This window comes from Syngnathoides biaculeatus, chromosome 10 (genome assembly GCF_019802595.1).
Source record: "Syngnathoides biaculeatus isolate LvHL_M chromosome 10, ASM1980259v1, whole genome shotgun sequence".
NCBI classification, from domain to species: domain Eukaryota; kingdom Metazoa; phylum Chordata; class Actinopteri; order Syngnathiformes; family Syngnathidae; genus Syngnathoides; species Syngnathoides biaculeatus.
In genome coordinates, this window is record NC_084649.1 from 22245011 (window position 1) to 22256337 (window position 11327).

Here is an 11327-nt window from a genome sequence, read left to right on the forward strand (position 1 = left end):
CATTATTCACTTCAATGTCCATACGAAAAAATAAATATGAGCGGAGAGCGCGTCATCCAAGCGCAAAGTTGCGGAAGTCTCATTCGACATCCAAGCGGTCGCCATATTGGCTGCCATCTTCTGTCCGCGACATCACACTGGGACATTCGCAATTGAAAACACGCTGTGCCACCTACTATGGGAGACGAACACGCCCTTCTGACACGGAAGCATTTTTCGAAGAAGAGAACATCTCACAATTGAGTGAAGTGACCGGGGCAATATTACCCTATCGTTTCGAGCTTTATTTCGACGATATGCGGATACCGGCCAAACCACATGCTGCCAAACCACCTCCCTGCTTGATGCACTTCCGCGCGGCGGTGATAAAAACAACGCCGCCCGCTAGCGACGACACCGCCACGGCCGAACCTCCTCCACGTCCGATCCACCTCCACGGCAGAGATGAGCCACCGTGGCATGGCGCCGCAAGGAGCCACCCCAGCCGAAGCCGTGTTGACAAGGCCGGTGGTGATCCACAAGGCCTGCGAAGGCCGTCCTTCAGCGGCTGCGACACGGAAGGAAGCCTTCCGATGTGCACAGACACATTTCGCACCTCTGACTTACAGACTACGGACCACACCTACCTGTCATTTGGAACCCACGAAGCTCTCGTCCTTTGCACCCGTGCAATCCATTTTTTACGACGAACCCAGTCTCTTGTAAACTTATGAAGGGTAAATCCATCCTCCCAAGTGTTCAAGCAATGTCCAGCAATGCAACGAGCCGGCATTTTGGCTAACGCGAAGGAACAATGAGCTACATTCCACCAGGTAAAATTAGTAAAAACAGACAAGACTGCTTGTGTGTGCTATTGACCTATACGTCACTTCCTGCGTCTTCTCGAAAACAAATCCCCCGAGAGGATTTTCATGGCGGGAGTTACAAAAAGCCATATACGCCAAAATTATGTTTTGTGGTGAAAAAACGGATGGGTCCATACCGGCTACCGTTTTTTTTATTCATGACATACTAAAAATCATGCATTTCATGACAGTGGACCTTTAATTAAAATGACCAGGATGCAAAGGTTTAGTGATGTCAGGTCAGTGACCTGATGGTCTTAGTATTGGGTGAGGCTATTTTAACGGAATTTGTCCAAAGACTCCAGTAACAATGTGGTCTTTGGTCAATGCATGTGAGCTGAAACGATAGTCTCTAGTCTCATATTTGCACAGTCAATCAGAATGTTTTTCGTCTCCAGATTAAAGTAAAGAAATTGTTCTCACTGTTCCGATACTTTTGGAGGGAAACACAGCTTTTGGGTGCCACGAGTTTTTATTCAACCTAAGACTGGCTCGCGCGGGTGTGACCGCCGACCGGATTGCGGCATTTCCATTTCACTGGGACCCCCAGCGGGGGTACGCGCGCCCGTCAACGCCCTCTTTTGTGGCGGCGACGCAGGGGGAAAGCCCGGCCTCCCTTTTATTCTCCCGCCTTGACTCGGGGAGGCAAATGAGCGCGGGCCCGCTGCGTCTCCTCTCCAGGGAGGCAGCCCCATTCATCCCGCGGCCCCCCTCGTGTGAAATCCCATGTACTTACTAGAGGCCAAGCCTGTAGTGTGTCAACACTCACAGATGCACACGTCACTCCTCCCTGCACTGTTATCTCTCTCTTTCTCTCTCTCTCACTACGCCACCAAAGCCTCGGCCCACCTTTTCACACTGTGGCCGCCTCAAAGTGAGCCCGGCGGCGTCTGCGAAGTGAGGGGTGGGGTGGGGGGCGGGGGGGGGAAGAGTCGTGTTTGTTTAAACGCGCCTTTAAAAAGCAGGAGGGGACCTCGTTAAACGGCCGTCCGTATGGCCCCGTTCGGCACAACAGGACGCGGCGCGCGGGGCGTGGAGGCCGCCGTTGCCCACCGGTCGCCGCTTATATGCCGCCGAGGGCCCTTTGAGGTATCGGCGGCGGCGCGCTCGTAAAGGCTCTTGAAATGCCACCAGAGCCGTTTGACGGCGGGGGAGTGTGTGCGTGCGTGAACGGCTACAAGGCAAAGTGCCTTCCATTTTTTTTTTTTTTTCATGTACGGACAATTCATTCTTTTTGGGCCTCGAAAAGGCTGTTGTGTCGAGTAATCACTTTCATAGGTGGACTCGCTTTAATAATAGCTCATAATCACCAATAAATATCCCTACGATTATATATTACCCCTGCCCAATGAAAGCTGTAACTTAATTTTTCATTACTTTTAACAAGGCAGAATATTTTTATTTCACATCATCAGGTAATGACTGATGATTTTTACATGTCTTTTATTAAATATATACTGGTAATCATTGTATCATGAAAATGGTTTACATTTTTTAAGCATTACTAATGTTTTTTTTTCAACATTATTTAGAATTTTAAAAATGTGATATTTTAAGAAACATTCAACTGGACAGTGAGTGTTTTTTTGTATTTTTATTTCACATCAAGTAATGACTGATGATTTTTACACGTCTTTTATTAAATATATATTGGTAATCATTGTATCATGAAAATACTTGAAATTTTTCAAGCATGACTAATGTTTTTTTTTCATTATTTTTTAAAGTTTTAAATCATATCACATTTTAAGTTTTAAAATGTGATATGTTAAACATTCAACTGGACAATGAGTGGGTTTTTTTGTAATTTGTATGATTATATCAAAAAATATATATATTAATTGGTTTCTTATTTAAATTTTTAAAAATAATTTTTAATTTATTTTTGCATTCTTTATTTACTTTTATTTAAATTATTTTTAGTATTAGAACAAAATATGAATTGGTGAATAATTGTATTTTAAAAACTAAATAGCTGTAATCAATTTTAGTATTTCGTTCTATGTGCGTTCATCTGAGATGACACGCTGTGGCGACCCCGAAAGGGACAAGCCGAAAGAAACACACACAATTGAGAAAAGAATGGACGGATGGATGGATGGAAAATAGCTGTTGGGAATGCACATTTTTTAAGTAGTTTTCTTTTTTTTTGTCAAAAGACAATATTTGTATCATAATGTGTGTTCTGTTTTCATTCATTCTTGCTCACGATGTTTTCATTTGCACCTATTATCGTTTTGCCCGCTTCCTTGTGTTGACCAATCAGCTCCCTCCTGCCACAGTTCGCTCGTATTCAGTTGCTCGGTTTCTTTCGGTCGGTCTAATCGTTGATGTCGCCGTCGCGTGTCTCGCGTTTCTGGTTTCGTTATCGATTCTGCAGTGGTGCTTGTTTTGTTTATTAGCATTTATTTGATTCTCGGGTTTCTGAAGAACAAAATGGTAATCTATATTAAATGTGCCGATTCGCTTGTTAGATAAGAATCCCAAGATTGATTTCAAAGATTTTATCAAGGAAGAGTTTTTTTTTTTTTTAAACTACACTTTTGTTGAGGCCCTCATTACTGAGTTTGTCTTGCCCCCCCCCCCACCTTGACTAAATACGCTCTTGGGTTCATTCACTGCTATTGTTTTGAATTCAATGTTGATGACTGAGTCCACAACTAAAAGAAGGATTTCCTCCAAATCAGTTTGACAGACTCAAAGGTAAGCGTGACGGCGTTGCGCGTCTCGGCAGATCCGAGCTTCAAATGTACCGTAATTTCTGGCCTATAAACCGCGGTTTATGCGGTGATGCGGCTAATTTGTGCATTTTCTGAGCGGAAAAGGTAAGAGTGAGACCTGTGGAATCTATGTCACTTTTACAGGTGTTTTTTCTTTTTTTAACTGGCCTTCTTAGCGCAGCGTTAGCATTAGCGCGGTGCTGCTAGCGTTAGCGCGGCGGCACTAGCGTTAAACTCTCTGTGTACCGTCTTTCTTTGTAAATATCTTGTGTTTCAATGTGGGTACTTGTGGCTTTTACACAGCTGCGGCGTATGTATGTACCAAATGGTATTTCCTTTACAAATGTACTGGGTGAGGCTTATAACCAGGTTCGCTATGTAGGCCGGGAATTACGGTACGTGGATGGCGACCTATGAGAGTAAACACGTGTTTAGTTGGGTTTTTTTTTGCATGTCTAATAAAGGAAAGCTTGTTCACGCTTGACTTTGTGCGAGCTCTGCGGGCAGGAAGACGCCTTTTGTCACGCCCTCGCTCTGCCGCAGACTCGCGAGCGCCGTCCACGCGCGGGGCCTCGTTGCGGGATCCCCGAGAATTGGGTTAATTTGTGCCCGTAACGAGGTTATGATTTTGGTAACGCCTTAATGAGGTCATCGAGTGGTCATTGTCTCAAACCGAATGAGGCGCCCATTCCGTCTGATATTTAGTTAGCGTATGAATGCGTAGAAGGAATCAAAAATATGTTACGATGGAGATGAACAGACACTATTTGAATGTGTTCAAGAATGAGATTCTATGATACATTCTTCATATTTATCTTATTTAAGTGGTTTTTTTTTTAACTGTTGTTTAGCCTCAATGCTAACTAGCGCTCGGGACGCTCAAACAGGACATTTGCATTTATGCAGATTAAATTAATCTGTTGATCCCCGAGTCTATCTAATGAGCAAGGCATCTCGTGGTGTGTGTGCGTGTGCACGCGCGCGTCTATGAATTTCCGTATGCATGAAGAAGGACGGCTTAATTAGGGGAAAACTGCACCCGGGCTCCCCTTAAAAAGGTCACACTTGGCCACAGGCTTGAATACATTCTCTGCTGTTGACATGCCACAAAGTGACAAGCGCAAAGACAGATGGTTTTATTTCTTTCTTTCCTCTTCTTCAGTTTACTTCTTTCGGGCAAAAAAAGTTCAATAAAAAGAGAGCAAAAGATGTAAAGATGTTCAAGGGCATTTATCGGGTTGATTTTATCCACTTTATTTGTTGGACAATTGCGCCTCTCATTAATTTATAGCCTAAAGAGTGCTTTGTTCGTTGGCGCTCGAGTTAACCCTCCCCGCTTACGTCGTTTCTCAGGAACGAGCCGGAACAATGTTCCTGGGTCAATTTGACCCGGTTTTACGACGCAAATGTGTTAGAAATGAAAGAGAAAGAAAGCGACATACGACATTGTTTAATCACTATTAACATTTCCGTAACAACAATAACAAATGAAAAAACAAAAGATGTCATCATTAAGACCATTACTCACTATTACAAATGATATGCATAGTGGATTACACTTATTTGTCCATTACACTCACTAGATTTTTTTTTTTTTTGTACTTTTGAAATGGGTCAGTTGGCATGCAACATAACAGGGGGGTTACAAATCATCAAATTTCAATCCCAAATTTGTCAATGAATGATAGAAAAATCTCAAAATTGAGATTGTGTGAAAGTATTTCCACTTTTGTCGCACAACTTGATGGTTAACTTGTCCCTATCTGGTCTCATGATGCCAGTGAGGCCTTCCCGGTTGGGTTGGGTGTCGGTGGGGGGTTCTGACAAAGCGAAAAAAAGGTCAAAGTGGAAATTAAAATGATTCGATAGATAAAAACGTACGTGTCAAGCAGTTTGGAAGGATTTTGTTTCAGTGCGCTCGGCCTGTTTTGAGGGGGCGTTCCAACGCTAGCCTGGGCGTCATTTGAAAATGGCGCCTAGGCTAGTTGCCAAAATTAAGTACCGTAATTCCCGGCCTACAGAGCGCACCTGGTTATAAGCCTCACCCGGTACATTTGTAAAGGAAATACCATTTGGTACATACATACACCAAAGCTGTGCAAAAGCCGCAGGTGCCCACATTGAAACCCACACTGAAACACGAGATGTTTACAATGAAAGACAGTACACAGAGAGTTTAACTCTAGCACAATCGCGCTAACGCTAGTGCCGTGCTAACGCTAGCACTGCGTTAACAGAGCCGGTTTAAAAAATATATACCGGTAAAAATCACTGAGACACGGCAGTAACACGCTAGCGCAGTGCTAACAAGGCTGGATTGGTAAAAGTCACTTCCTCCGTACATATATTCTACCGGTCTCACTCTTACCTTTTCCGCTCGAGTGCCCCATTGTGGCCGTTAGAAAAAAATGCACAAATTAGCCGCATCACCACATAAACCGCAGGATAGAAAGCATGTGAAAAAAGTCGTGGTTTATAAGCCGGAAATTACTGTTATGTCACAAAATGAAAAATTTTTTGCAACTAGACTGAGTAGAAAATGGTAGTGCGGAAACTCTGCTTCGGACTGTGTAGCCCAGCTTGAACGTGGCTCTGGATTTTTGCCGAGCTCAGTTGCCAAGTCATGGGCGGAGCAACTCAGTTTAGCGGCGGAATATGTTAATTAGCCCCACTGGGTCATCACAATCCAAGGAATCCAAGGAAGAGTCTGCTGGCTTTTTACTTGGGTGTTTAGTTTCAGCCACTCCAGAAACTTAACTAGTTGTGTAAGTGCAACTCGAATGAGACTATACAATAATCATACTATGAAAAGTGCGTACATAATACGTTTTGTTCACCTGTGGTCATCACCGTGAAATTCAACAATTTACGTCAGGATCTGTTTCCGTTCAGGACAGAAAACGACAAGCAGCGAGGAATGACTGGACCGGAGGTTGGGCTGTGTTTGTTTAGCAAATTCCGATGATGCACAAAAACACTTCTTCTCTGCATTTTTTTTTCCACGTTCACGTACACTTTCTTTCTTGATTAAATGCCAGCGAGCCTGCGTGTGTGTCTAAGTCGGGCCGTCTGTACAAATAATAATCACGCCGAGTGAATCGTCTCGCACCTAAAAGGCGAGGCGCGGGGATAATAGCGAGCGGGCCCGGTATTAACAGGTTTCAGAGCAGCTATTGTGGTGGGCACCCGTGAATCAGGATGAGCCAAATCCCTCCCCGGGCCGACCTAACCAAACCGCAGCGTCTCGCTTTGTTCGACTCCCATATAAAAAAAAGGCCTGTGCTGACACCGAAGACGGCGGCGAGCAAACAAGCGCAGTGTAAGTGACACAAAGGATCCAAAAGATAAACATGTAGCATTGAAAAAATGGATTACGCGCTCGCCTCGACAAAGTACCTTTCCGCACCTCGCGGATTTCGCCGTTTGCTAAGTGTTGACTGCCACTCCCGGCCCCCGCTGAATAGATTCCGAGGAGACGGGCCGTGCTGAATGACTGTTGGACTTTCTGTAATGCTTTGCTATTGTCAGCGGTCACTGCGTTTGTTTTATCGAGGAGACACTCTCACACCGTGGCGCTTTATCTAAACGTGCTTTTCACCACTTGTTTACCCAAACGCAAGAATCCAGTTTGGAAACTAATCTGTTGTAACATAGCACGAAAACATCAGCGGCTAAGTTTAATGCTGCAGAATCTCATCCATCTAAAAAATAAGTTGCATGTTCTGCAGTTTACAAAGAGAGAAAAAATTGGTGATGGTGGAAGCGTGTCTGCTTGAACAAATTGACTGAAATAACCAGATGATACGTTTGATTATGATGCAAAATCGATAGATATTTTTGTTATATCTCAGACGACATCCAAAGAAGCTCGGCTAGCGGCCTCCCCGGCCGCCGGAGCTCGGCTAGCGGCCTCCCCGGCCGCCGAAGCCCGGCTGACGGCCTCCGTCGCCGGAGCTCACTTGTCAGTCTCCGCGTCATTCCTGTCTGGAGAACCATCCGCGTCTGCTGGCCCGGAGCTCCGGGGGCCTTTGTTTACGCACTTATGTCACGCATTGGCCTCTGAGTAGTCAGACTCCGCGTCATTTCGCCCGGAGAAGCATCCGGATATTGAACAATATTTACAGCCATAGGTCCAAATCTGTATGGAAGTATTCCTCCGTCTTCCCGATCAACCGACAACGCTATTTCCTCATCAGATGAGGATAAATCCGAGAAATCGGCACTGGGCATAAATGGTGTCCCATGTATTTGAGCCTTTGTTGCGGCACGGTACAACGTCACATCCTCCCACGTCAGTCATGTGACTCGTGAAAATGGCAGCGCCCCTGAAAATTCGTAATTGTCGATAAAAATCTTCTCAAAACACTATTAAATGAGAGCGGATTTATCATCACATTGTCAAAATATATTACATGATCTATTGGATACATTGTTCATGCAAACCACTGGATTTCCCCTTTAACAGGAGTAAAACGACCTCACCTAACGCTAACTGTCTCGCTAACATTGGCCAAGCAACGCGCGGCAAGCTGGGCGGCACCTCTTGGATTAACTGACATAAAACGGGCATTTGGCTGAGCCCTTGATTGAAAAATTTAATAAGGTACACGTTATTTGTTGTGGGAGTGTGTCAGTGTTGGCAGATGATAAGAGCGCCTGACAGGCTGCAGCACGTCGCGGTAAAACATACATTAGCTCCACTGCTGTGGGAATCTGACAGCGGGTTCACTCCAGTGCAAATTTGCCCTGGAACTTTTTTTCTTTTTAGTAAGGCGAGACGATGATTATCGCAATCAGACATACTGATATAGTAAGGCGAAAATTGAACATTTTCCCTCGTTCAGATAAAAATCAGCAGGGGCCTAATGAGGCAATGTATCATATGGTGTGGGGTGATTTCGGATGATTTTTCTTCTGGTGTTTTTTTTTTATGTTTATTTTGTTTGTTTATTTATTTACCAAGGATTGTGAAGTGAAGCGACATGCGATATGTAATTATGGAGCGACCTGAAGCTCGCCCACTTAGCGGGACACAAAGAGGTCAGCAACTGGTTGTGTTTAGTCTTTGTGTAAAATGATTCACTGGCTGTTCATCACGATAAAAACAATTATATGTGTAAATATTACTCGAATCGATAATGCTCGATTAACAAATACGAGATTATTTACCAATGTTGTTTCAACAATTATTTCAAGCTTTCAAACAGTAAATATTTTCAGATTTCATGTTGTCTTTCGTCAAAGCATCTTTAATGCAAAAATAGTCGTGTGCAAAAACCAATCAACCAAAACAAATGATCAATATTTTTTCCAATTCCCTAACATTTAATGGATCAAATCAACATCTGACTCATAATCAACTTGTTTGTGCATTTTCTGCTCCATAAATCCATCATAAGAGGGATGAGAGGGTCGGTTTTTTTTTTTTTAATCCGACTGATTGACAAAAGTAATTGACAGATTAATCCACTATTAAAATAATTGCTACAAGTAACCTTGAACTACTAAATAAGAAAAGTAAGTCATTTTGATTCATGCAGCACTTCTCACAGAGGACTCACTGGAGTGTTTTACGCGTTCAAACTACTTTCACGATAAAGTGAAAGCAGTTCAAGGAGAAAAAATTTAAGGCAATCAAGTCAACTGGAAAATGTACTTAAACATTTTTTTTTTTAAATGAGAAAAACGTTTGCTACTTAAGGAAAAGAAAATATCAGCCTACCTCGTCATATTTCTTCTTCTACTATTACCGCTTCTTCTTCGTTGTATTTTCTGGGAATCTGGACGTCATGCAGCACTAGTCTGCCTCTCACTGGTTAGTTTTAGTAGTTAAGTTTAGTAGTTAACTGAACTGAGAACTCACGAGAAGGACACGAGTCTCTAAGATTTTAGAATTAATTAGACTAAAACATAATTTTCATTGTATAAATGACATATTCTGAAACAATCAACTACATGTCAAAGACCTTAATGAGCAAACCTCTATTAAGACTCCGTCGTATGGGTTGTTTTCACGTGACGTCAGCCGTTGGGCTGCCTCGAACGGCGGCCATTTTCGATCCCCGAGCTTCGTCACTCATACATAGGCAAGGTGGACGACATTATGTTTCTAACTGCACTTATTGAAGATGCGACCGACAGCACATCAAGCCCAGGCTGGCTGTTAGGCTACCTGGCATACGCACATCGTGGGACTCGGGACTCGGGACTGGGTCACAAAGGCGAAGTATTGCGCCGTTGATCTTTTACTCTCTGTGACAGAAATCGCGAAGAACTTACCTGTATGCTAGCATGGAAAACGAAAGACGGCGGGATATTGTTTTTTTTTTTTTAATATTGAGGCAAACTCCATTTATTCATTGTTTTTCAAAAAGTAAAACCTGTGTATTAGTTCGCCACAAGCAAAGCGAAATGTTTATTATTTGTTTGAAATTTGATGACAATGGCAGAAAGACAAAGTCCAGTATTTCACCAAATTCTCAAATCTTTCAAGTGATTAACAAAAAACAATCTTAACTGTAATGTTGGCCTTCTGAAAAGAGTATTAATTAAGCTTGCTAGCTTAGCTCTGTGACACATCAGCACGATGGAGGTTGAGACCGGGCACCGGGATAGCAGTGTCGGGCAATCGTCCACAAACCCGAGTCTCCTTGAAGCACAGAACCGCAGAACGTACAAAGTCTTTCGTCGGAGGCGTTAGACAATGTCCCCGCTTACGCAGCCGGACTTGTGTACCGGATCACGAGGCTTTGAAGAGCGCCCAGACTAGCGACTCTGGAAAAAACTTCAGTGAACTGGCGAGAGTTGTCGAAAAAAAAGTCAGAAGAAGGCTTTCTGATGGTTAGTAAGTCCTCTATTGCCTACTTGAGTCCCAAGACGCCCGTGAAACACAAACAGTAACCGAGAATATTCCGTAGACTTCCACACTGGGTACACGTTAGGTAGCGAGGTTAAATGGCGGCGCGCGGTGGCATGTGGCTAATTCAGCAAAAAAAAAAAAAATGTGACGTCAGTGAAAACAACCCATAAAATTAGGCAAAATGCTTAGGATACAAAACAAGGAAACATTTGTTGTTCATGACAAAGCAAATTTAAATGTCCTTTGCTCTCATCAATTGCTTTTATGTTAACGATACGAGATTAAAATGTTATCTACCGGAAAAGGAAATTTAAGATTAGCGCCCTTGGCTTGCGGAAAAAGGCCATTTTAGTTGCAATTGTAAAAAATGACAGTTGCGGAGGGACATCCGCGTTACATGTAAGCCGCTTTAACGTTGACGGTGTGAAAATGAAAGCGAAACACAGCTTTGCGCACATGCTCATGCGAAGATGACGCCCCCCATGTCCTCTTTGAAGTGCGGACCCGTCACTAAATTCTTGGGCTCTTTTATGCTCATTCCCATTTCGATTAGTGGGGTTAACAAGCCACTGCAGCTCAGGCTAATGAGGCTAGACCCCGGAGAAGGGTCGTGAGAGGCGGTGGTGATTGTGGGGGGGGTTGAAGGATCGATGTCCTAATCCGTGTCCTGCTGGGGAGTCGTCTTCGACAAATGACATTTCCCAGCGCAAAACACCGACGGGGACCCTCATCGCGACGGCGAGATGAGAGGATCGGGGCATCGACGAGCGCACGTTGCTGCGCGTCGTCAAGATGCCCCTCCACCAACGTGGGGGCCCCGTGCCACCAAATCCTGCTGGGGACAGATGGGCAGACAGAGAGGTAGGGGGGCCTCATTAAGGCAGGATGTACCAGGATGCAGTA

At 44.0% G+C, this 11327-nt stretch overlaps 1 long non-coding RNA gene across 2 annotated transcripts in view; it reads right to left on the bottom strand.

The window, feature by feature from the left end:
* The window catches only part of LOC133507229 (uncharacterized), a 132599-nt gene extending 123248 nt beyond the window's left edge, over window positions 1-9351 (bottom strand). For both annotated transcript variants that reach the window (XR_009796772.1, XR_009796773.1), the window contains exon 1: window positions 9288-9351. This is a non-coding gene — a long non-coding RNA (uncharacterized LOC133507229). The remainder of the gene's footprint in view (window positions 1-9287) is intronic.
* Between the last annotated feature and the right edge of the window lie 1976 nt (window positions 9352-11327).